General features: G+C 39.2%; 1 long non-coding RNA gene across 1 annotated transcript; it reads left to right on the plus strand.

Annotated features, from left to right (window-relative positions):
• Positions 1-1,125: 1,125 nt before the first annotated feature.
• Positions 1,126-25,732, plus strand: LOC116866141. Its single transcript, XR_004382344.1, has 3 exons — positions 1,126-1,604; positions 8,679-8,757; positions 25,055-25,732. It is a non-coding gene; the product is annotated as an uncharacterized LOC116866141 (long non-coding RNA).
• Positions 25,733-25,956: the final 224 nt, after the last annotated feature.

Consider the following 25,956-nt stretch of genomic DNA (forward strand, 5'->3'; position numbering starts at 1 on the left):
TCCCACTATGCTTAAAAGGAGTTATCACAATCCTATCCATTTGTCAATCTTTGATTGAAACATAGAAATGTGACACAATTGGGTCAAGGAGGCAGGGGTGGGGGACCTTCTGTGAGGCTTCTAGAAGCTTCTTTATTCCTCAAAAAAGATGTTTTTGAGAAACAGACCCATTCTGCCATTCTGTCTTTAGATATTACTGTGTGAGGATGTGATACATCCTCCAAAAACAAAAAACCCTGATTTACAGTGTTTGCATATTTCCATTTCCATGGTGTAAACTCCCTCATAATGGCTGATTTCAGGCTACCTATAGCTCAGCAAGTGGCTGGCACACTTAGCAATTGACTCTCAGGAGCCAACTCCAGCCTACTGCTGATTGTTTTGAGCTGCTATATCCATCTTATGAAAGGAATAGGTAGGAATGGTAGAGCAGAAAGACAGGAGACTCTAGGTCCTTAATGACACCTCGAACCACAGAATTAGCCGAGCCTGGAATCTTCTCATCCCTTGACTTCTTGCTACATAAGTTAATGTGCTTATTGTTTAAAGCAGGTTGAATTGGTATTTGTGTGTGGTGAAACTGGGCTTGACCTATCTGATACAGATGTCCATGGGGTCCCATCTAGTGGAAGGTTGGGAGCACAGCAGGGGCAAAACTGAGCAATGGATCATGGAAATACTAATTCAATTGATGGTCAGGAAGATCACGTCTTGGGGAGGGAGGGTATCTGGGTTGAAACAGTACTCTGGCCAGTTGTTGGGAGGAACAGGGTGGTGGCTGAGGGCCAGCTGGTCTGTCAATGCCCTTGCCAAGGAGGCTGAAGTTCAGGGCAATGCTCCAGCAGGAGCAGGCACTGGAGTGCCAGTCAGGAAGCCAGGCAGAAGTCCAGGCGTGGGAAGGGTTGCCTGTCAGGTGCTGCACAGCACAGTGCTTTTGGCCCAGGAGAAAGGGGAGGCCTGGGAAGAAGGGGCAAGCACAGAGAGAGGCAGTAGTACAATTCCACAGTTTTGGCTACTTGCTCATCAGAGGGGTGGGAAAACATGCAGCAAGGCAGAGTCAGACTCTGGACAGCTAAGGCTGAAGGTTGGGGTTTTTCAGTAACTGGCATGAGTCAGGCTGAGAAATGCAGAAGGAACCAGAATGTTCCCCAAAGCTGCCTCAGCACATTTTCTTGGTGACATTAAAGAAATGCTGCTGACATTCCTTCCTAGACCTTGAAAAGGGGCATCCCCACTCTATATATTGTTGAGATCTCCAGTGTCTTTGTAATTCCCCACTATGACTTATGTTTAGACTTATCCTTGTCTGGGGGAAATTTGTTTGCCTGCCTGTGGCAGAAGCAATTTCATTTGCATTGTGAAATGTCCCTCACTTAAGTATGGTGTCTCTTAGTATTCATGTGCTCCTTTTCTTTATTTCCTTTTCCCATCCATCTAATCTATCCGTGGGCTTGTTCTCCTTCAGACCGATCCCATTCATTGATGGACTTTTATAACTGACTTGTGTGGAGGAAGCAGGCTCAGAAGGAATGAAATGAAACCTGCTTTATCAACAGCATTCTCTGGAGATTTTCAGAACATTATCTTCCTCTCTGATTTAGCTGGTAAGCCAATGGGCAGGAAACTTGGCTTCCTTTGCACTTTGCTACTGTGGGAAGTCAGGGTTAGTCATTTTAATTTTATTCAGCAGGGTGAGTTCTCTGACAATGTCATTATCAGGGAGTAATTAAAGATGGGATCCAATAGGAGAGAAAATCTTCAAAAGTAAAGTTCTGCCAAGTTCATTTCCTTTCCTGTCTGCTTCGTAAAATTTGGCTTGTTTAAGGAGCTCCTCCTAGGTAAGTGGGATGTTTCAGAGAGTAAATAAAAGGAATACTTTTCTGCAATGTAAAACCCACCATGAGCAAACCAAAAGACAATTATAAAAAGGGGAAACATTTGTAACTCATTTAATAGAGAGGAGCTGATCCTATATAAAAAGCTCCCACAAATCAGTGAAGACCAACAGCCCAACAAAATGCATAAATAGAAAGTCCAAGGGTACCTGGGTGGCTCAGTCAGTTAAGCATCTGCCTTTGGCTCAGGTCAGAATCCCAGGGTCCTGGGATCGAGTCCCACATCGGGCTCCTTGCTCAGCGGAGAGCCTGCTTCTCCCATGTCTGCTGATCCCCATCTTTGTGGGGAACCAGGCCCCTAACAGATTAGGGGTTAGCAACCTATGTCATGTATGTTGCCGATGGTGGGTGATGTTATTCTAAGAGATAAAATTGTAGAGAGGGATTACTATACACATGGATGAGCAAGAAGAGTCCACCCTTTGGAGAATGCAGTAGTAAGAATTAGAGGGTTGGGTTCAAATTCTGACTCTGCCACTTCCTGGTTCTTTGACTTTAGGCACGTTTTCTCAGCCTTACTTTTCTCCTTTATAAAATGGGTACAGTAATGGTTAATGTGGTTAAGAGTGCTTGCAGTCCACCAAAATCCATTCTTGTTTTCTTTTGTGGTAATGGACATGTATTAGCTGAGCACAGGGCTACTAACATAATTCTAAGTCTTCCTTACTGTTAGATGTGGACAAGGGACTAATTCCCTGCCAGTGGAATGTGAGAAGTATTGTGTAGCACATTTGATTCTCCACGCTCTTTCCCTATGAGTTTGAACCCAGAGCACCCTGAGCTAGACCATGGAAATGAGGACAAGACCATAGGAGTAATAGAGCAATAACATGGAAAGAACCTGTGTCTCTAAATGAACATGTGGGGCAGAGCTGTCTGCCCACCTGGAACACCTGCCCACTGTTACAAGAGAGAGAAATGAACTCTGACTTCTTTAAGCCATTCCATTATTGTTGGGTCCTTTTGTTATGACAGCCTAGTCTTCCCCTAACCAAAGTAGTTTACACTCTATGTTGCAAGTAGTAGAACATTAAACTCAAACTAGGTAAATAAATAAATGGTATATTTGATCCCCACATAGCAGAAAATTTAAGAGGTAGAGAAAACTTTAGGGTTGTTCGGTTCAGTATCCAGTGGTATCATCGAATAATTGATTTATTCCTATTCCTTTGCTCTGCCTTTTGTGGAATCAGCTTCACCCTATGGCTATGGCAATTCCAGACTTCACATTAGCTCACCACACCTTCTAGGAGGAGGCTGAGAGAGAGAGCAAGAGGAAGGAAGGAAGGAAGGAAGGAAGGAAGAAAAAAGAAAGAGTACACAAGTAAGAATCTTTTCAACATCCCCAGCAAACTTCTTACTGACTCAATTTTGGTCACATGTCTTCTGTGAACTGTGACTAGAGAATGGGCTTATACAGATCAACTGAAGTCCCATCCACTCTTCCCACTCGTAGCAGCAGGGGGGGGGTCCTGAATAGAAATTGCAACGGTTATCAAGATAAGAAGGACTAGATGTTGGGGAGATACCACCGTGTCCACTAACGGATGTAGGGATTGTTTTTAAGGATTAAATTGAAGAAAATAATATATATGGGGCCTTGTTAAATTGTGTAACACATCTGGCTCTGGGACACAAGACTCCTCTGTGTTCTTGCTACTTCTACAAGCTTGAACACAGAGTACTTATGCCTAGCACTTAGAAGATGGTCAGTGATTATGAATTTACTTTTCCTTCCTAGATCTAGTTAGTTATTCTGCAAAGTGGCAAGAGGTTAGAGAATATTCCCTTTTCAGGTGTCTTAGGGCTGTGTATTTGCAGGAGCAGGGAAACAGGATTGTGATGTGCTCAAAGAAACTGCCTCTCTGTTTCAAGATATTTGTCACCATAGCAACTATGGCGGGAGTGACCCAAGAGTGGCATCACCACCTCATATTCAGAACAAATACCAGAAAGCTTGAAACCACCCTTTCTTTTTCTTTTCTTTTTTTTTTTTAAGAGTCTTCTTTTTTAAAAAAATTATTTAGGGCGCCTGGGTGGCTCAGTTGGTTGAGCGACTGCCTTTGGCTCAGGTCATGATCCCGGACTTCCAGGATCGAGTCCCGCATCGGGCTCCCAGCTCCTTGGGGAGTCTGCTTCTCCCTCTGACCTTCTCCTCTCTCACTCATTCTCTCTCAAATTAATAAATAGAATCTTTAAAACAAATTATTTAAATTCAATTAGCCAACATATAATACATCATTTGTTTTAGATGTAGTGTTCAATAATTTATCAGCTGCATAAAACATCCAGTGCTCATCATATCACATGCCCTGCTTAATGCCCATCAGCCAGCTGCTCCATCCCCTCACTCACCTCCCCTCCAGCAACCCTCAGTTTGTTTCCTATAGTCAAGAGTCTCTCATGATTTTTTTTTCCTCTCTCTCTGAGGACTTCCCATTCACTTTTCCTCCTTTCCCCTGTTTCTTATATTCCACATATGAATGAAACCATATGATAATTGTCTTTCTCTGACTGACTTATTTTGCTCAAAAGAAAACCAAAGCTGGTGGCATCACAATGCCAGACTTCAAGCTATATTACAAAGTTGTAATCATCAAGACAGTAAGGTATTGGCATAGAAACAGACGGATAGGTCAATGGAACAGAATAGAGAACCCAGAAATGGACCCTCAACTCTATGGTCAACTAATCTTTGACAAAGCAGGAAAGAATATCCAATGGGAAAAAGACAGTCTCTTCAATAAGTGGTGCTGTGAAAATTGAACAGCCACACGTCAAAGAATGAAACTGGGCTATTTTCTTATACCATACACAAAGATAAACTCAAAATGGATGAAAGACCTAAATATGAGACAGGAATCCATCAAAATCCTAGAGGAAAACCCAGGCAGCAACCTCTTTGACCTCAGCCACAGCAACTTCTTGCTAGACAGTCTCCAAAGTCAAGGGAAACAAAAGCAAAATGATCTTTTGGGACTTCATCAAGATAAAAAGCTTCCGCATGGTAAAAGAAACAGTCAACAAGACACCACCCTTTCAAAGGCTCTATTGTTGGTCCTAGATGCTCACTGATCCATCAATTTATAAAGACATAGGTTTGAGATTCCAGAAGGGGCTGCCTGTGCAGTATCTGATGTTACTCATGCTGCTTGAGGCAGGCTATGGTTGAGAAATGTACTTGGGCCATTTTGTTGGCTTTTCTGCCTCTATCCACTTGCTAGAGGCTGTATAATGAAAAGATTCTGGGCTTGAGTCTGAACCCTGCTTTATCATCACTGTGTGATCTTATGAAAGTAATTCAATTCTTCATGCCTTTCAGTGTTGTAAAATTCAAAGAAATGATGTATTTGACAGCACTTTGTAAATAGAAAAGGAAATTTAAATAAAAGCAAACATAATAATGGAAGTACTTTGCTGGTGCGTAAGTTTCTTCTTACTAAGGACCGACCTACCTGGGACTTGAGGAACAAAATTGCTTAAGAGAGAACAGGCCAAGTGGGATGTTTTTCTTCATAATGACAGAGGATAGGGTTATGTTTAATTAACAATTAAGTATTGACTGCCTAGGTGTGTCTGTTTTGGTATTTTACATGTTAGCTAACTTAATGCTTTTAATAATTCTATGAGGTACATATTATTATACTAATTTACAGATGAGCCTGAGAGTGATGAAGTGATAGGACCAATGTCCCACTTTTAGGAAGTGGCAGGTCAGGATTTGAGAGTCAAGTCTACTTAACCACCAAGGCAAGTGACACTACCAGTCGATTCAGGTAGGAAAGAAGTGACCACCCAGGGTGCTCTACCTAGGTGGGCCAGCTTTTAAGACAAGGACACACTCACTGGGGGCTCCTGATAACTCTCTCATTTGCCTGTGCATCCTGTGAACCCACAAACGGTTTCTGAGTCCCTCTCATGTAATAGGCACTGTGCTAGATTTGGAATAAAATAGTGAAGAAACACACTTCCTAAGAGGTTCAAGAAACACTGGTGCAGCAGAATAGCATGTCAGACTTCCCATTTATCCTCAGTTCAATCCTGTTAGGGAAATTATTTCTATTTCTTGGCCAATATTAAAGTTTTAAACATTATAGTTGTGCAGAAATGATCCGCTTACGCTGCTTCCTGCTGGAGAATACCGTAAGTCCGTAATAAGTGAAGATCATATAACCCAATGATTTCGTTTCAGAGGCAACTGCACAATGGTTTTGAAACAGTAATAATCGCCCATTGCTATTGGGATTATCTTATTGTCTGGCAGTGGTTATGAAGACAGTGGGGTTTTAAGAGGCCATAATAAGCGTGACAGAAGGCACTGTTTTATTTTTCTCTGAATGACTCTCCCAGTGAGAATCTAATTCAGAGCTCAAAAAGGTCTGAAAGAACTTAGGTGATTAACTCAAGGCCCTTAAGGCTGAAAGGAGACAGAGTTCTAGAACAACGCAGAAAACTAAAAGTGTGGCTCCTCTGTAAGTGGAGTGTTGTTTGCTTTCAGAGACCCTGAATAAAATGGATAAGCTGGGTGAGATCCACAACTGAAGTAGCCACTGACATGATGTTTTGTGACTTAATTTAAAGGAGCTATCACCCCCTTCTTGCAAGGTATTCTGAGAATAAGCATCCCAGTCTGAAAAGAGTTCTACAGTTTTACCTGTCCACAATAACATCATTTGATGAAAATTTCTTTGAGGGGGAAAATCATTCTTCCCTAAGTACCTACTGAGGACTAGACGTGTTACGTATTTTGCTCATTTAGTGCTCACCACAAACCTGTGAGTTGTTTTTCACTACCTCACTCATTACCCCTTGCTCACGCATCAATTCATTCAACAAATATTTACTGAGTGCCTACTATGTGCCAGGCACATTTTAGCTGTTAGGGATGTAGCAGTAAGCAACATCTGTGAATGTCCTTGCCCCCACGGAGATTTTATCTTAGCAGGTGGAAACAGGACTAAACAAACAAGCAAACAAATATATAATATGTGAGGCTTTGGAGATGAACACTACAGAGAAAGTAATGGGGGTAAGGAGGTGGCAAGGATAGGAGGAGTTTGTAGATTTATACAGCATGGTCATTGTATTACTTACATGTTGCTGAATAACAAATTACTCCAAATGTTATAGCTTAAAACAACAAACATTTATTATCTTATAGTTTTTGTAGGTCAGGAACCTGGGTGTGGCTTAGCTAATGTCTCTGCTTCAAGGACTCCTAGGAGGTTGCATTCAGTTTGTGACTGGAACAGTTGTCAGATTCAGTTCGTTTCAGGCTGTTATACTGAGTATCTCCATTCCTTGCTGGGGATTGCCTAGAGGACTTTCTCAAGTCTCTGCTATGTGGGCCTCTATATATGGCAACTCACAATATGGCAGTTGGCCTCCCTCAGAGGAAGCATGCAAGAGAGCGAGACTATGTTTAAGATAGAAGCGACAGTCTTTCTGTAACCTACTCTCAGCCCATTACCACTATCTAATCCTATTCACTAGAAGCAAGTTACTAAATTTAAGTGTTGGGGATTATATAAGGGTATGATTACCGGCCGGTGGGGGTCCCTGGGGATATCCTAGAAACTGCCTATTACAGTTAGGGAGTCCTCTCTAATGAGATGACATCTGAACAGACCTAAGGAAGTGAGGTAGCAGGCATGTGACTATCCAGGAGAAAAGCGGTTTAGGCAGGGGAAACAACTAGTGTATAGGTTGAGGGAAAGGGGGAAATGGCACAAACTGAGGCCAGAGAGAAAGCACTGGATGAAATAATACAGTTTATATGGGTCATTGTGGGGAATTTGGACTCTACTTTGAGATGGGAAGGCTTCTGAGCAGAAGAGTGTGAAGACTTGAGTTGTGTTTTAAGAGGCTCACTCTGGTTGCTGTGTGGAGAACAGAGTAGGGGAACAGGCATGAATAAAAGCAATTGGACCAGCTAGAAGGCTATGGTACTAACCCAGTTGAGTCATGATCATGGCTTAGACCAGGATGATAGGATTGGAAATGGCATGAAGTGATTGGACTTTGGATATATTTTCTAGTAGAGCTGATAGGATTTGCTCATGGTTTAGATGTGGATTGTGAAGAAACTGAGGAATCAGTGGTGACACAAAGGTTTTTGGATTTAGCGACTGGAAGGAAAGAGTTACCCTTTATTAAGCTGAAAAATATTGATGGAGGAGCAGGTTTTAAGAGGAGAAGTATAAGGGGTTTTGTACATGTTAATATATTCAAATTAGACATCTAAGTGGAGATGCTGAGTTGACAACCGGATACCTAAGTCTGGAGCTCGGGAGAGTGGAGTGGACTACAAATACAACTTTGGGAATTCTAAGTCACAACAGGGTATGTGAAAACAGGGGAGTGGATGAAAATACTGAAGAAATGAGTGTAGGGGCACCTGGGTGGCTCAGTGGGTTAAGCCTCTGCCTTCAGCTCAGGTCATGATCTCAGGGTCCTGGGATTGAGCCCGGTATCGGGCTCTCTGTTCAGCAGGGAGCCTGCTTCTCCCCCTCTCTCTGCCTGCCTCTCTGCCTACTTGTGATTTCTCTATCAAATAAATAAATAAATAATAATAAAAAAAAAGAAATGAGTGTAGACTCAAAAGTGGAAATCCTGAGGCACTCGAAGGTCTAGAAATTAGGAAAATAAGGTCAGCAAGTGAGATTGAGAAAGAGAAAGAGTACCTAGGAAGGGAGAAGGAGAACCAGAAGAGATTAGTGCCATAGAAGCAGATGAAGAGTGTTCCAAGGTGAAGTGATCAACTGTGTCAAATCCTGTCAATAGGTCGAACAAGATGACGACTGAATGAAGCACGGATTTGGCAACATGGAAGGCACTGGTGGGATGGGAAAATGCCGGGAAAGTAAGTGGAGAAGGTGGAAACAGACCCTTATTAAGAATTGATGTGTTTTGACAATTGGTTTAGAACCACTTACAACAAGCCCACCTGTGGGGCTTTAGCAGGTTTGGGGTGCCCCACTCCAGAATTTCAGAGGTTGGTACCCTGTGATCTTTATATTTCACAAATCCCACAGGGGATTTTGAGGCATGTTAAAATTTGAGAACCAATGTCTTGCTCTATGTACTTTATCTTACATGTAGTACAGTCACTATTAAAGATATTTTAAGTATGTTCTGTTTGTGTAACCCAAACAAACATTTTGTGGATGATCATTTGTCCCAGAGGCATTCCTATAGTTCCTTTAACCTTTTTATTTCCTGAAGTTTTTAAGAAAACCTGGACAAAGAAATTCTATAACCCCAAAGAATAGCAATAGGTAAACAACTCCCTTTCATAATGGCTCTGAGGAAACTCACAAATTTTGAAATCCTCAAAATCAACATGTTACCAGCACAAGGGCTCTGGTAAAGGAAAGACAAAGTTCTTGCAGATTCAGAAAGAATTTAATATTTTGTGGATCACCGAAGCACTTAATTTACTGAGCTTCTCAGCTGAGAAAGATGGAGAAATTGTTCTAGTTAGGTCTATTTGGAGGACTTAGGGCCCCTGGGCTGCCTTTATCACTAGAGCAAAGGCTGCAATGTTCAGCAGGATCTGGGGCTTGTTCTTTTTCACCCCGAGACTTTGACCTAGGACCAGATAGGTTTCAGAGAGAACCATGCAGTATAGGAAGAACAGAGGCAGTAGCAGTTTAAACTTAAGTTTCCCTGCTGTGTGCTGAATAGAAGAGAGCACTCAAAGGATTGAAGCCTTGGGAGGAGGGAGTTCTAAATTGTTGTTCCTTCTCTCCTCAATTCCCTTTTCTTTTCTTACTGTCCCTTTCCAGGGCCTACAGACTTGTGTCCATGTTCCCTCCCTCTGGAATCACCACCTTTCTCACAAGAGAAGGATTTTCTCCCTTGGTTCTTTCTCATACCTTGTAAACTCGCAGAAACTTGATACCAAGGGAGTCTCATTGCTTAGGCATTTTGGCTCCAGAAGGGAATGGGATAAGGTAAAATCTTACCTGTTAACGAAGGCTCCAATTCCAATATTCCCTTTAGTGAGAGCTGCTACTGATTTCCTACCTAATTTACTTAAGGAGCAAGAGAAACGGACTTTTTTCTTACAAGTACACCAACACAGCTAACAGAGATATATAGAAATTATATTCCAGTTACTTCTATGTGTAGTTATGTGGCCAAGGCAATTTAAAATATAGAGGAGACTAATGAAAAACATTCTGAGAACAGTGCTTGTAAATTGTGGGTTTGTGTTTAAAGTTCCCCAAAATGACTGAAATGGGTCAAACAATGGTGTAAACAGACAAAAACAAACACACATATGTAACAGAAAATTCCAGCAACATCTGTTAACCCAGCAGCTCCTGGACAAACAATAGTTACCCACCACCCTAAAATCATAACTGTGAAAGAAGTTGAGGGAGATGAAGGATAGAGAGGGTTGCTAGTGAGCTTGCAAATGTTCTGTGAAGACAGAGGACAAGCACCACCAAAATCCCAAGACTAGAAGATGGACAAAAACAGAACTTCCCCAAGGATGTCTTCACAAGAAAAGACAGCTGCCTCCCAAACATAACAACTAACTACAGCATCTTCTCTATGAGAACTGGCAGCCCTAGCAATGAATGGCAACATCTGGAGTGGTAGTCACATGGAAATCCATGTGCATCATTCATCAAAGCAAGTGCATATTTAGACTGGAATTCTGCATCATCTGTAATTTGTGTCAACTTTCTCACTTCATTTTTGGGGCAGTTCCCTTTTCCCATAACACTTATGGTTCTCCTGTTAGGAGACTCTCCAGGAAGAGCTGTGGTCTTTGAGATCAATCTTATTAGTGTGTGATGTCACAACCGATGTTAGTGGATAGTTTTTAATATTAACTGCCCTTTTCCTTTGAATATTTGTGCCTGTGTGTCTCTTTAAGTCAAAATGCAAATCTATGTAAAACAATTTGTGGGTTAACATCACTTAGGTGCTTAAAAATAACAAACAGGACTAGAACAGTGGTTTGAAGTCTAGGCTGATCTCTTTGCCCGAAAATCACTGTTTTTATTAAATGAGAGCATTAGTTTCTTTTAATAATATATGTGTTGCTGGAGTGGATGGGGTTGGGAGGGATGGGGTGGCTGGGTGATGGACGTTGGGGAGAGTATGTGCTATGGTAAACGTGTGAATTGTGTAAGACTGATGAATCACAGACCTGTACCCTAAAATAGATATTATATGTTAATAATATATGTTATTATATGTTAATAATAATTAATTAAAAAGTAATATATGTGTTAAAAAACATACAAAATTCTAACCTTTTCTTTCTTTGGGAGTAGATTTGTCAAATGTTTCCCAAATGTACTTCTTTCTCTTAAAAGATGCAGCAGTGACTCTAAACAGACATAATTAATGCATAGCAGGTGGACCCAGCAATTTCAGTTTGGAATCTCTGTTTCTTAATCCTTAACTGCCTTGCCCCGTCAGACTCCCACCACATCTCCCATGGTGCCAAGAATTTCCCTTGACACCTGTAAGTAGTGCGGTGGACACAATTTAGTTTGCTTTGGAGAGCAGCTCTTAAATTAACTGCAAAGGGCGAAGACGGCACTACCTGGTAAATATATATATGTGCATGTGTGCAAACATACACCTCAAACCTCATTCTGAAAGCCCTTTGTTACCTGTTCAGTTCAATACACCTTCTTGAACATTCTGCATCCTCAATCTAACACCTGCTTGTTAATTCCATTCAATTTTCACTTAGTCTTTAGCAAGTAGAGGCAACCCACTCAAATGATATAAAAGGACTTTTCTTTTTCTTTCTTTCCTTTTTTTTTTTTTTTTTTTTGCCTCTGATCCTTTTGCTAACACTAATCACATACCTACCATATGCTTTCCAAGATACTGGTTCCCTTCCTACTATTAACTTCTCTTGTGTATCAACTGAAGTCCAGTTTCCTTTGTTTGGTCCAGACAAAACCGCAGGGTAGGGGTGCGATAATATGGAATGAGTCTCTGAAAGCAATACTGTTTGCTTCCCACGAAGTGTCCCTTCATGTGTGCATGCTGATGGTGAGAGGGAGGCTCCACCAGGGCATTATCAGTCATCTGGCTCTTTTCAGGTGTGGCAGGCATTCTTTTCCCGCTAAGTTACATCCCCAGTTGAAGGGTGACCTGAGGTTGTCTCAATTTTATTTCTTCTTAAGCTTTCTTCTTTTTTTAATCTCCTTCTAACAGCTATTTAAAATTTTAAGTTACAAATAAAAGACCCAGTTTTGCTCTCTTCCCAACTAGCTGTAAAACCTTGGGCAAATCATACACGTGCTCAAGCCCTCAATTTTTTCATCTGTTAAAAGAGAACTAGATCCAACCAATACTAATGTTCCTTCCAGTGCTGATGTTCTCTGAGTCAAGAGGTAAAATGTCTCAGGAGAAAGATCTGGGCTGCCTGCCTCAGAGCTTGCCTTCACTCAGCAGTACAATAAGAGCACTGTCTGCCCCAAACAGCTACCACTTATTGAGTACCTACTGTATGTTTGCACTTTATTAGATATTCATGTACACAGTGTTTCATTTAATTCCCATAGCAACTCCAGGATGATGATGATGATGATGATGATTACTACCAAACCTGTCTTATGATGAAGGTGCTAGGTCTCAGAAAGTTTAAGTCCCTCTTTCAAGATCATAGGGTAATTGGCATGGCTGGAGTTAATTGGCCACCAAGCACATTTGTAATCATTCTGCTACCCTATTTCCAAATTCACTTGCTTTATGATATTGCTTGCCAATGTCCAAAAGCCAGCTTATAGATGTCACCTTGGAATCAGAAGGTCTGGGATCCAGTCTTGGCTCTATTGTTTTCTGGGTCTTCAGCCAAATTGTGTAAATTCTTTGAGCCTCGGTTTGCTCCTCAGTAAATGAAGTAAATAATAGCTATGTCAGCATCATGGTGAAAATGGAAAAATAATGATGTATGTCAGCAGTTACCTGGCTCCCTACCTTGCTTCTCTGTAGAGTGACCATCACTTAACCACTATCTGTAGGCTCATCCACAGCCCAGGCTTCAGGACCAATCCTTCTGCCATGGAAAGGATTTAAAGATCTTTAGTTAAATGTAGAAGAAGATTCAACATCAACCATGGTTCCTGTTGGTCCTCATGAAGCAACATTGAAGTAACAAGTGGGCCTCTACACTGACTGCAGATGGTAGTTGTTCAGATGGGCCCTGCAACCTACTGCCTGTGTTTTAATCTCAGCTCTGCCCTTGGGAAAATGACTTCATCTTTCTATGGCTCAGTTTTCTCATTTGTAAAATGAGAAGCATAATAGTAGCTATTTCAGAGGATTGTTGTAAAGATTTAGTAAATTTACAAATAAAAGTACATATAATAGTACCTGGCAAATAGTGTTCAGAACTTAGCTGATTTATGCTTTATAAGATTATACATAAATGACATCAATTATATACTTTTATCATTATTATCATCATCACTATTTAGGTCCTGTTTGGTTACCTCAGGTCCTTCTTGGATAATTTCTCCAGTCTCACTGGGACTACAGCTCTCATTACAATAATGCCCTAGGGCAGGACTCCAGTGACTGGGTCCCTTACATGAGGTGAGGGACTGCAATTTGCTCAAGATGTCCTTGATGTTGGCTACCCTCCCACATCTATGGTGTTCCCTAAGATGGTGGCCTGGTGGTATGTATTGTTCCGTGGTGGTGCAGGCTACTTGCCTAGACCACCTGTTCCCTGGAGCCCATGTTCTGTTCTCTGATGCACCTTTCACCAGTGCTTGTGTCTTGGGCTTCCTCATTAGCTCTTGAGCTGGTACAGTGTGTGTGTTCAGAAGTTGTCATCTTAGGTTGATACAACCTTATAAAATAACTTTGTAAAACATCATACACACAAAATGGGTATGAATCTTAGAACAGAACTCAAGTGGGCAAGAGTATCACATTTCTCTACTATTTTTGGTAGCAGCTTTGTTGAGATATAATTCACATACCGTATACTTCACTCATTTAAAAATATAAAATTAAGCATCTTTTTGGTGTATTCGCCAAAAATACAACTATCACCACAATCAATTATAGAACATTTTAATTACCACCCTCCCCAAACCTTACTGTTTAGTAGTTACCTCTTCTTTCCCTTAGCAACCACTGATCTACTTTTCATCTCTAGATTGCCTATTCTGGATATTTCCTATAAATGGAATCATACAATATGTAGCCTTTTGTGACTGACTCTTTTCATTTAGGCCAATGTTTTTAAGGTTCATCCATGTCGTAGCATCTATCAACACTGCATTCTTTTTATTGCCAATAATATTCATAATTCTCTATTTTTAACTCAGTAGTTAACTTCGACTCTCTCCCCACATTCCAAAGGGCTGGTGAGCAATTGAAGTTATTCTTAGAACTTCCCATTGGAGGTTCTATGTCAAGGTTCTCATTTGGAACCTATATCAAGGTTCCAAACACTCAAGCAGAGTTGAGACATCTCAGACGCCCAGTAAGGCATCGGCCACCTGGCAACATAAGTTACTGTTGAGATGCCATTTTCTCTCCCTCTGTAGTTAAGGGCCTCTTCTCTGCTGATTTTGTGCCACCTTTGGAGTATGGGAATGACTCTCTTGGTTGGGGAGGCCTGGGCTAATGTTCCACCTCTTGGTGATAGTGATAGGGAGTAAGTTAGGACACAGGGACTCCAGACTTTGATTCCTCCCCAAGTAGGAGAGACTTTCATTTTAGACAGGGGTATTCCTCCTCAGATTTAACTGAATTCTTCTTAATTCCCTTAGGATTTTGAAATCAAAACTCAGGAATTCCCACCTCAAACTTTCGCCAAGGCAAGGGAGCACAGAGCCTGGTACTCACATGGAAGGGCTGCTCAGAGGGGCAACCAAAGGAGAAACACAAATTAATCTAAAGAAGTTATCTTGTGAGCTAGAAAAAGAAGAACAAACAAAGCCCAAAACTAGCAGGAGGAAGGAAATAATAAAGATTAGAGTAGAAATAACTGAAACAGAGGCTAAAAAACCAATAGAACAGATCAATATAGCCAGAAGTTGGTTCTTTGAAAAGATTAACAAAATTGATAAATCTTTAGCCAAACTCATCCAAAAAAAAAATGAGAGAGAAGACTTAAATAAAATCAGAAATGAAAGAGCAGAAATAACGGTAACACAGAAATTCAAAGGATTATAAGAATATAAAAAATTATATGTCACCAAATTGGACAACCTAGAAGAAATGGATAACTTCCTAGAAACATATAACCTCCTAAAACTGAATCAGGAAAAAAGTAGAAAGTTTGAACAGATCAATTGTTAGCAATGAAATTGAATTAGTAATAAAAAAAAAAACTCCCAAAAAACCAAAGTGCAGGACCAGATGGCTTCACAGGTGAATTTTACCAAACATTTAATGAAGAGTTAATATTTATTCTTCTCACACTATTCCAAAAAATAGAAGAGGAAGAAAAGCTTCCAAATTCATCATATGAGGCCAGCATATGAGGCCCTGATACCATAACCAGATAAAGACACTATCAGAAAAGGAAATTATAGGCCAATATCTCTGATGAGCATAGATGTAAAAATCCTCAACAAAATATTAGCAAATTGAATCCAACAATACATTAAAAAAAATCATTCACCATGATCAAGTGGGATTTATTCCTGGGATACAGGGATGATTCAATATTTGCAGGCTAATCAACATGATACATCACATAAACAAGAGAAAGGATAAATAGCATATGATCATTTCAGTAGACACAGATAAAACTTTTGACAAAGTACAACATCCATTCATGATAAAAACTCTCAGCAAAGTAGGTTTAGAGGGAACATACCTTAACATAATAAAGGCCATATATGAAAAACTCATAGCTAACATCATACTCAATGGTGAAAAACCATGAGAGTTTTTGCTTTAAAAAATCAGGAACAAGACTGAGTGTTTAAAACGGAGATTTTTTTTCCTTTAAAATCAGAAACAAGACAAGGATGTTCACTCTTAGCACTTTTATTCAACATAGTACTAGAAGTCCTAACCATAGCAATCTGACAAGAAAAATAAAAGGCAGCCAAATTGGTAAAAGAACAAAACTTTCACTAGTTGAGATGACATGATACCATATATAGAAAACCCTAAATTCTACCAAAAAAAACAAAAACAAAAAAACAAAACAAAAAAAAAACCAAAACCCCAAACAAACCCTACTCTCACTGATAAATGAATTCAGTAAAGTTGCAGGATACAAAGTCAATATACAGAAATCTGTTGCATTTCTATACATTAATAATAAAGTAACAGAAACAGAAATAAGAAAATCCCATTTATAATTGTACCAAAAATAATAAAATACCTAGAAATAAACTTAACCAAGGAGACTCTGAAAACCATAAGACATTGATGAAAGAAATTGAAAATGACACAAATTAATGGAAAGATATTCCATGCTCATGGATTGAAAGAACAAATGTTCTTAAAATGCCCATACTACATAAAGTAATCTATAGATTTAATGCAATCGCTATCAAAATACCAACAGCATTTTTTCACAGAACTAGAACAAAGAATCCTAAAATTTGTCTGGAACTACAATATATCCCAATTAATCAAAACAATCTTGAAAAATAACAACAAAACAGGAGGTATCATGATCCCAGGTTCCAACGTACGCTGTAAAGCTGTAGTAATCAAAACAGTATGGTACTGGCACAAAAGTAGACATGTAGATCAATAGAACAGACCAGAAATGAACCCACAATTATCCAGTCAATTAATCTTCAACCACAAGGCAAGAATATTCAATGGGGAAAAAAAAACCAGTTTCTTCAACAAATGGTGCTCAGAAAACTGGACAGCTACATGCAAAAGAATGAAACTGGACTAATTTCTTACACCATATGCAAAAATAACTCAGAATGTATTAAATATCTGAAACCATAAAATTCCTAAAAGAAAACATAAGCAGTAATCTCTTTGATATTAGCTATAGAAACATTTTTCTAGGTATGTCTGCTTTGTCAAGGAGACAAAATATTGGGACTACACCCAAATAAAAAGCTTTTTTGCACAGGGAAGGAAACCATCAACAAAATAAAAAGACAGCCCATTGAATAGGAGAAGATATTTGCAAATAATATATCCAATAAGGGATTAATATCCAAGATATATGAAGAATTTATACAACTCAACACCATAAAACCAAATAATCCAATTTAAAAAATGGCCAGAAGACATGAACAGACATACCTCTGGAGGAGACACACAGATGGCCAACAGATACATGAAAAGATGCTCAATGTCATTAATCATCAGGGAAATACAAATGAAAACCACATGAGATATCACCTCACACCCATCAGAATGGCTAAAATAAAAAACACAAGAAGTAAGTGTTTGGAAAAATGTGGAGAACAAGGAACACTTGTGCACTGTTGGTGGGAATGCAAACTGGTGCAGCCACTGTGGGAAACAGTATGGAGGTTCCTCAAAAAATTGAAAATAGAATTGCCATATGATCTAGTAATCCCACCACTTGGCATTTACCCAAAGAAAACAAAAACATTAATTCAAAAAGGTATGTGTATGTATGTCTATTACAACAGTATTTACAGTAGTCAAGACATGGGAACAGCCCTCATGTCCATCAATAGATAAATGGATAAAAAGGAAGTCGTATATTCATACAATAGAATATTACTCAGTCAGAAAAAAGAATGAAATCTTGCCATTTGTAATAACATAGATGGATCTAGAGGGTATAATGCTAAGTGAAATAAGTCAGAGAAAGAGAAATACCATATGATTTCACTCATATATGGAAGTTAAGAAAGAAACAAAGGAAAAAAGAGACAAACAAATAAACAATAAACCAGATTCTTAACTATTTAGGACAAACTGGTGGTTACCAGAGGGGAGGTGGGTCAGGGGATGGGTGAAATAGGTGAAGGGGATTAAGAGTACACTTATTGTAATGAGCACTGAGTCATGTATAGAATTGTTGAATCATTATATTGTATACCTGAAACTAATATAAAACTATATATTAATCATACTGGAATTTAAAAACTTATCTTATGTCAGAGTTCATTTCTCATTGTTCACATCTCTGCACCTAGACAGACCTATAAAACATTGCAGCATTTTATCCCCTTATGCCTTACCTTGTTCTCCAGTCCTGTCACTGCTGGCTCTTTCCTGTGTCACTAGCCCACCTGCCATTGTTCCTTGACAGCTTTTTAACTCTTACAAGCCATTGGTTACTTTAAGGACATGCTCCGTGGGTAGTAACCCAGGCTCTACTACCTGAAGTTTTACTTTAACTGTATAATGGAACTTTCCTTTGTGATAGAATAAAAATGATCTCATCTATGCTTTGCATTTTTGTTATATATTTTTATCATACTTTTTTTTTTCTATTTTTCTTACGTAGCTCTATAACGTATTTCTATTATAGCTATTATACCAGGTTCTGGTCTTGCAATTCTTTTGCACTCTTAAAAATTATTGAATTTTTATAAGAGCTTTTGTTTATTTGGGTTATATCTATGGACATTAACCACACTAGAAGTCAAAACTGAGACATTAAAAAAATATTAGTTCATCTGAAAACAACAGTAATAAACACCTTACCGGTAACATAAACAACATATTTTTAAAACTTTTTCAACTTTTTAAAGATTTTATTTACTTATTTAAAGAGAGACAAGGTGCACATGCACGAGTACGGGGGGCGGTGGGCAAAGTGAGAGGAGAGAGAGAATCCCAAGCAGATACTGTGATGAGCCTGACATGGGGCTTGATCAACCCTGAGATCATGACCTGAGATGAAACCATGAGTCAGATGCTCAACTAACTGAGCCACCCAGGTGCCCATAAATAACATCTTTTTATAAAAAAAATTTTTTTTCTAAACAAAGAAAAGTTAAGAGTGTCATAGTATTCTTTGATATTTTTTGCAAATCCTTTTAGTGTCTAACTTAATAGAAGACAGTTGGATTCTTATATTGGCCTTTGCATCCAGTGTGGCATATGTCATTTTCATGGACGTATTTGAAGAAAATCTAGCATCACCGAGACAGGTAGTTGGAAAAGGAAGGAGTATCTTAACAACATTTTTCAATAGTTGTAAGTACTACCCCAAACCTCAATAAGATAGCTTCTTAAAGGTTATTTGGCAATAAATATTACCAGATACATTCTTTGAAGTGACAGGCTCACTTTGTTCATTTTCAAGAAAGTGCCTGCCAGTACCTAAATCTGAACAAACTGTTCTTTAAAGTAAACATGTCGTTTCATGAAAAGAAAAAAATAAAACGGTTAGTTCAGCTTGCAACTCGAACAATAACATAAGAGTTTTTCTTGGCGACGATTGTGCGGTTTCAGTAGAAGTGCTTTTATGTACACTTCCTAGTTTGTTACACAGAATCTTACAAAGACCTACACTGAAGTATTGAGAATTAATGAAACTAACAATTTTAATGCTTCACTAAGGGCTTTCTTAAGTAAAACTGGCTTGCTTGCTCTTTTTTCTCTCTCACCTCCCTCCCTTCCTTGTGAGTTTGTGGTAGTGAAGAGTATGGTGACCACTAGATACAGCTTGGTGCCACTGCTTTGGCAGGTACTAATGTGCTGGCAGTGTGACCCACTGTTACTTTTGCACCACCAGTGTAAAAATCCACATAGTGAATAAGGCAAATCACTCTTTAACATTACTGTAAGAGTAGTTTTGTTCTCACAGATTCCCTGAAAGGGCCTCCAGGACTTTGTGGACTACACTTAGAAAAAAGCAGAGGAAATGAAAGGACCCAAGGGAAGAGAGTGGTCCTTACTTTCGGAGTGCTCCTGGCTGCTGCCTAGGACCTTGTGTTCTCTATGTGCTTTGACCTGTCCAGGACCTACTGGCTTTCCTCCTCCCTTTCTGGACTGTCCATAGTACAACTTTGTGAGTTGTACTATGTGAGGAACGCTTTGTGAGTTCCAGGCACCAAGCCTTTTTATTTGTCCTGGTGCAGTCCTCAGTAGAAGTGCTAGGAAGGGCAGTAGTAGAAGACTCTTGCCCCTTTCCTTCCAATTCAAAGAATTTACTAATGAAAATAGTGGCATAACTCCATAAAATTTCCAAATTACTGAATAAACCATCTAGAAAGAGAACTCACCAGAAATGTATACCCTTCTCTTTCTGGTTTTGAAAACATCTGACTCTTAAAGAGGCTGTATTGATTAACTTGGACATTTTTCCTACACATTTTATTTTCACTGGATTGTAACTGAAGAATTTAGAAAAAAGAATCCCTGACTTTCTATGCTGTCCACAGGAACACTCTGTAAGATAGCCTTTCCTTAGTGCTACCACATGTAAATGGATCTGAAAGCTTTGAACTGTGAGTCTATCGGGCTCCCTTCCAAAGTCCTGAGGGCTTGTTTTATTTAAAAACATGACACTTGGCAACTTATATCAAGGGTCTGATTCTTTATTATATTACTATAACTAGGTTAAAGAGTATGTGGTAAGCAAAAATATTTACCTGTGATAGAGGATAATTAGTAGGATTAAGTATATCTCGCTATTTCTGAGTCAAATATACTATAATTAGCTTTTATTTAAATCTAAAATTCTGTTTTGCTCTTGGAGATTTTAGACAAGAAAATTATTTGTTTTCAGAACCATAAAATTTGGCATATTTCTCAAAGTCCAAGACTGCACGTTATTGGTTTATTTAAAAAATTCATCCATTTATTAGAAACAAAATTTATCAAGAAGCTACTCTGTGCCAAACACTGTTCTAGACATGGGGTTGGAGCAATGAATAAGATATATAGTCCCTGCACTCATGAAGCTTATAATCTAGAAGGAAAGTTGAAAAATAATGAGTAAATAACTAGATAAGCAACATAATTTTAGAGAATGACAAATATGAAGAATGACAAATATGAAGGAAATAACACAGGGTGTTGGGATAATAAATCACAGGGGAGATAAGGTGGTCAGAGAAGGCCTTCCTAGAGAGGTGACATTTTGAGCTGAGACCTGAATGAGAAGGAGCCAGTCAGAAGAACAGCCGGTGTAAGAGAACTGGAAGCAGAGGGAATAGCAAGTATAGAGGGCCTGAGGTAGGGATACATTTGGGGATGCATTAAGAGAACCCTGAGTTTTGGGGCACCTGCATGGCTCAGCTGATTAAGCACCTGATTCTTGATTTTGGCTCAGGCTCATGATCTCAGGGTTGTGAGATCCAGCCCTGTGTTGGGCTCCATGCTCAGCAGGGAGCTTGCTTGAGATTCTCTCTCTCTTTCTGCCCCCCCATTCTTTTTTCCTCTCTCTTAAATAAATCTTAAAAAAGGAAAAAAAACCTTCAGTTTTTTAAATATGACTAAATTCTAATCTTATCATTAATAAATTTGTTGTTAAAATTAGCATAACGAGGTTGCTTTCAGACATAAGTCAGAGTGAAGCTATTATTTTGAGAAATGTCCAGGAACATCTCATGGAATACCTCTATGAATACAGTACTTTATATACCTTGGCTTAAGAAATTTGGTTTACACAAAGCAATAGTCATATTAACATGGTATATATGACTTCTGATGACCTGGTCCTCATCTTCCTCATGAGCCTCATTTTCACCACTCCCTTCCTTGAGCTTCATGTCTAATAATAGCAAACCATATCCAATTCCTGTATACAACATGCTTCTTGTGATTTTGCTCAAGCTCTTCCCTCTGGAACATTTCTTCATCTGGCTAAATCTACTCATCTTTCAACTCTCAGCTCAGGGATCTTTCTTGAATTCCAAGTTGAGATAAGTGCCTCTCTTAAGAGTTCCACTTACTACAGTTGGAATAATCTGTTTATATGTGTTTTTTACCTCCTAGTTTACTGGGGAATAAAGACTGAGGGACCATGCTACGATGATGATGATGATGATGATGATGATGATGATGATGATGGTGATGATGATGATGGTGATGATAATGGTGGTGATGATAGATAAGTTTATTGCATTCAGTAGATGCCAGGCTCTGTATATTAACTATTTAATATTCACAAAACCCCCATGATGTAGGTATTATTAGTATTCTCATTTTGCAGATAAAGAAGCCAGGGCCTTAGAGGCTGAGGAATTTGCCTGATGTTATATAACTAGTGACTGATGAGAAGGGGTGTGAATTTAGACAGCAGGACTCCCAAGGCTGCACCTTTTGCAACTGTGTCCATAACACCAGCATGATGCCTGGCAGCAGGCGCTTGATAAATGCTTGCTGATCTAACCTGTGTGTGTGTGTGTGTGTGTGTGTGTGTGTGTGCGTGTGCGCGTGCGCAGGTAAGGGGATGCCCCCCACCCCCTGCAACACACATAAAAACTACTAGCACTGAGGAAGTTAGACATGTTATAGGAAAGTGTTAAACCATCTGTGGCAGAAATGGCAGTGGAAAGGGAGGTATGGAAGGGACAGCCAGCTCATGTTTCAAATTACTCTCAGCTTGCTTGTTGTCTTAGACATATGTTCTGGGGGTGGCCAACCCCTGTTTTACATCTGTTTTAGTCTTTGCTGAATAAAGAGCAAATTAGCGTTTAATGGGGGCTATTAATATTGTCACCTAATTGAATAATATCTAACAAATCTTTTCATTTACAACCCAACGGGAGTTTCCAGTTAGTGTGGAAAATATTTGATCTGAAAAATATTTTCATGCACTGAGAATTTATACATATTTGTGAGAGAGGTTGAATATCCAAAGAAATTTTGTGAACTGAACACTTATCCTGAGCCTAGAACTGTTGGCAGTTGCTTTTGAGAGTTACAGAATTTCTGCATGTTATAATTGTGCTACATGGTTTGAGAGTGTCTGAAGTATTTTACAGTAGGTCTCTAAGTTGGTATTTTTTTAATAAGAAAAAGTTCAAATATATTATTTTGTTGTACTCTTTGAGGATCAAAAGCCATCATGATATGATTATAATTTGAAATATAAGAAAGAAGCATGTGTGGTCATGATCTCTATAAGCCTATTCTTTACTTCCTGAGAGCTTGTTTGGAGGTTCTAGCAGGGGAGCAAAGCTACTCGTATACCCTTGACCGAAGAATGGTGCTCTCCTTTATTGGGGAAGGTCATCCTCTTTGAGCAAGCATGCAGCTTTGGGAGGGATGCACATGGAGCTGTGAGGGAGGAAGGGGACACCCGCCTCGCCAGCCAGATCCGCTGAATCAACCCTGGTGATCAATGGGGTGACTGATGTTGCAGCCAGATCACCCTCACATCCTATTCTTTACTTCTTAATTAAATTTTACAGATGATAGAAATATTGAAAACAAATTATTAGCTTATAAATGATAAAAAGACACCAGTAATTCCCATGCATATGTTTTACGATTCTGTTTAAGAAGTGTCTATTTCATATTAGATCAAATTAGTTGCTTAGAACAAACATCTGCATAACTTTATCTCCCAAATTAAACTATAAAGGGGAATACTTGCAAATGCCTGGAGTTCTTTTTTCTGTTTAATATGTGCCATATCGCTTCAGAGAAATTATTTAATCTGCTTATGTTAGAATTCATTCATTATAAAGAAAAAATTTTCCTATTCCACATTCCATTTTCTCTGAGAATTAACTACTCATTTATTCCCTTATACTTACTGCAAGTTGCAACCTGGGATTTATGGGATTCCCACTGCAGGCACATACTTTCTTCATACTGAGTGTTCTCCCTCAAGCACATATGTTTTCCTGAATATCTGCTAATTTACCTGGGAAAGAGCTCTCTACAGCGTTAGTGTCAGTAAACCCAGTTGTCTCATTTTTCAATCTTAGCTATTGCTGGGGTCATGTGCAAGTGCTCCAGAAAAATACTTGCTGCAGTGTGATTTCTTTAACTTCTTTTAGACAATAGACCTGGGGGGCTCTGTGCTTACAGGAAGGAAAGAAAGGAGTTTGTGGTTGTTGTTGTTGTTTCTAGCTAAGTGTTTTGAAGCTTTAAATCTTAAATTTGGATAATTGTTGCAGATGGGTTAAATCCATCAACTCAGCATTTTTCCTGTTTCTATTCACAAGTGAACAACAGAAGCCTTAAAAAAAAAAAAAGAATGTTCTATAAAGAAAGACACAAAATTTGGGTTAGGGTTATAAGTTAGCAGTTCCTTTATACCCTGCCTCAAGTTATTTTTAGGCCCTGGGCCTTTGAACCCAAGGTAATCTGCTAAGCATCTTTAACATTGTATCACAAGTCAGTGATCTCCTCCTTTCTTTGTCCTCTGATCTTATTGGCAAGTTTCTGTGGTGACCCAATTCTGCTTCCTGTTTCAACTGTATAAGTGGTTCATTTAATTCAATATCTAGCTTTTGATTCTATCTACAGGATATAGTTGAAAATGATTCCATTCATTACCTGATGTATCTTCCCTCTGCTAACCATATTTCAGTCATTTCATTGTTAACTTTGGCTGATGGAGGCGAAGGAACTCTTTGAAACTCCTCCTACTTGTAATGTTATGTGCCTGATATGGAGGTTTATTAGGGCAGAAGTGTGGCTTGCCTGACCCAGTGCCCTTTTTCAGATCTCTCTACTCATGCCTACCACTACAATGGAGAATGAAGAACAGAAATATTCAGTTTTAACCTCCCCTGAAACAAGACAAGCAAACATGCCTTCTGATAGAGTTCTGGCCAATGGAACGTAAGTGGAATTCTGCAGTGGAGGGTTTTGGGAAGGATCTTTTATTTCCTGGTAAAAGAGGCCAGAAGCTGCTGGTACTATACCTTCCACTTCTTTTGGTCTTGACCATGGTTATGACATTTGAATCTCCAACAGTCATCTAGTGACAACTTTGAGACAATAAACCAATCTACTAAAAATGGTAGAGAATTATAGAAGAAACCCCGGTTTTTATTATATCATGGAGCCCCACATTATACAGAACTGTTTCCCTCTAGACACTATATATGAAAAGCCAATCCCTATGTAGTGGTTTTAAGACATGGCTACATTCTTTGATACTTCTCCCATCAGAAGACATGGCCTAATTCTCCTTCTCTTTAGTAGAGGCCAGTCTTAGTGAGTTTCTTCCAATGAACAGAATGCAGTGGGAGGGATGGTGCATGACTCCCCAGGCTAGGTCCTAAAAGGTGTTACAGTTTCTGCCTTGTTTTTCTTCTGCCTCATGTACGACTTAGGTGCCATGAGTTGACATATCAGAAGTCAGTCTATGTACACCAAAACTGCCATGCTGGAGAAACCACGTAAGAGACCACATAGAGCCAGAGATGCCAAAAGACACCAGCTGTACCAGGCTCCAGCTCTCTAACTCTTCCCAACAAGGATGAGGAAACATGTGAGTGACCCAGGCTTCAGAAGATTCCAGGCCCCAGTCTTCAAGCTGCCCTAGCCAATGCCAAGGAGAGGAGACAAGCTGCCCTCTACTAAGTCCTTCCCAAATTGCAAATTCAGGAGGAAAATAAATATTATTTTAAGCCACTAAATTTGGGGATGGTTTATTTATGCAGCAACAGACACTGGAACACCTTATTTTTTATACTATTGTTATTTGGATGTTCTGTTACCTGCAACCAAATGAATCCCGACCTAAAACACTTAGCAGTAGTAAGATTAAAAGAAATTGCTAAAATGACCCTTTAAGTTACTGTAGATGCTGATGATCCATTCTATTCCTCTCTTAGCCTGGCTATGGTAATCAATTTAGCTATAGTAGTATGTACTGTAGTAGAGTAGAGTACAGTAGAGCAGAGCAAAGTAATAGTGTAGTAGAGTATGATTTTCCACAAGTTGACTTAATTTAGTTACATAAAGGTTTTATTTTTCAATAGGACTGGGCTAGAATTTCAATTCAAGACAAATTTCAATTTCAAAGATGAAATTTCACTTCAGGACACCATATTGCTAATGATGATGAACATTTTTTCATGTGTCTGATAGCCATTTTATGTCTTCATTGGAGAATTGTCTGTTCATATCTTCTGCCCATTTTTTTATATGATTGTCTGTTTTGTGTGTGTTGAGTCTGAAGAGTTCTTTATAGATCCTGGATACCAACCTTTTGTCTGTACTGTCATTTGCA

Source organism: Lontra canadensis, unplaced genomic scaffold (assembly GCF_010015895.1).
Source record: "Lontra canadensis isolate GAN:19392208 unplaced genomic scaffold, GSC_riverotter_1.0 scaffold9, whole genome shotgun sequence".
NCBI classification, from domain to species: domain Eukaryota; kingdom Metazoa; phylum Chordata; class Mammalia; order Carnivora; family Mustelidae; genus Lontra; species Lontra canadensis.